Genomic DNA, 1,333 nt, shown 5'->3' with positions numbered 1-1,333 from the left:
CACCAAAAAATCACAAAAAAACCAAAAAAAAAATCATGAAAAAGCCACCAAAAATCCCAAAAACCCCATAAAAAAATCATGAAAAAGCCACCAAAAATCACAAAAAACCCCATGAAAAAATCACGAAAAAGCCACCAAAAATCACAAAAAACCCCATGAAAAAATCATGAAAAAACCACCAAAAAATCGCAAAAAACCCCATAAAAAATCACGAAGAAACCACCAAAAAATCACAAAAAAACCCATAAAAAATCATGAAAAAACCACCAAAAAATCGCAAAAAACCCCATAAAAAAATCACGAAAAAGCCACCAAAAAAACCACAAAAAACCCATAAAAAATCACGAGTTTTGGGGTCTTTTTTGGGGTCATGTTTGGGGAGATTTATCAGTCCTAAAGAAAGCACCACAAAAAAGCACAAAAAGCCCATAAAAAACCATCAAAAAATCACAAAAAAACCATCCAAAAAATCACAACAAACCCATAAAAAACCCACAAAAACCCATAAAAAAACCACAAAAAACCCACCAAAAAATCACCAAAAAACCCAAAAACCCATAAAAAAATCACAAAAAACCCACCAAAAAATCACAAAAACCCACAAAAAACCAGAAACCACAAGAAACCATAAAAAACCCACAAAAACCACGAAGAACCATAAAAAATGACAAAAAATCACCCAAAAAATCACAAAAAACCCACATAAAAAACAAAAACCCCACAGAAAACCCATAAAAAACCACCAAAACCCACCAAAAAATCACAAAAAAACACAAAAAAATCACCAAAAAAACCATTAAAAACCACAAAAAAACCCCACAAAAAGCCACAAAAATAAAACCACAAAAAAACAGAAAAAAACCAGAAAAAAGCATTAAAAACCCATAAAAAAACCACGGAAAAAACCACAAAAAATCGAGAAAAAGCCAACAAAAAACCCACAAAAAATCGAAGAGAAAATGAACAAAAAACCAACAAAGAAACCCCCAAAAAAACCAACAAAAAACAACAAAACCCCCCAAAAAAAACAACAAAAAACCAACAAAAAAACCCAAAAACCCAACAAAAAAACCCTCAAAAATCAACAAAGAAAAGCAACAAAGAGACCCCAAAACCCCCAAAAAAACCCCAAAACCCCAAAAATCAACAAAAACAATAAAGAAACCCCCAAAACCAACAAAAAACTCCCAAAAAACATCAAAAAACCACCAGAAAACCAACAAAAAACCCAATTAAAAATATTAATTTTTCATTTTCATTTCCGTTTTCAACCCCCCCCCAAAAAAAAACAGAAAAGGGGGGGAAAAAAAACCCAAAAAAGGGAAACACCAAA

Source organism: Corvus brachyrhynchos, unplaced genomic scaffold, assembly GCF_000691975.1.
Source record: "Corvus brachyrhynchos isolate BGI_N302 unplaced genomic scaffold, ASM69197v1 scaffold297, whole genome shotgun sequence".
In the NCBI taxonomy this organism is placed as follows: Eukaryota; Metazoa; Chordata; class Aves; order Passeriformes; family Corvidae; genus Corvus; species Corvus brachyrhynchos.
Note: the sequence above shows the minus strand (reverse complement) of the source record.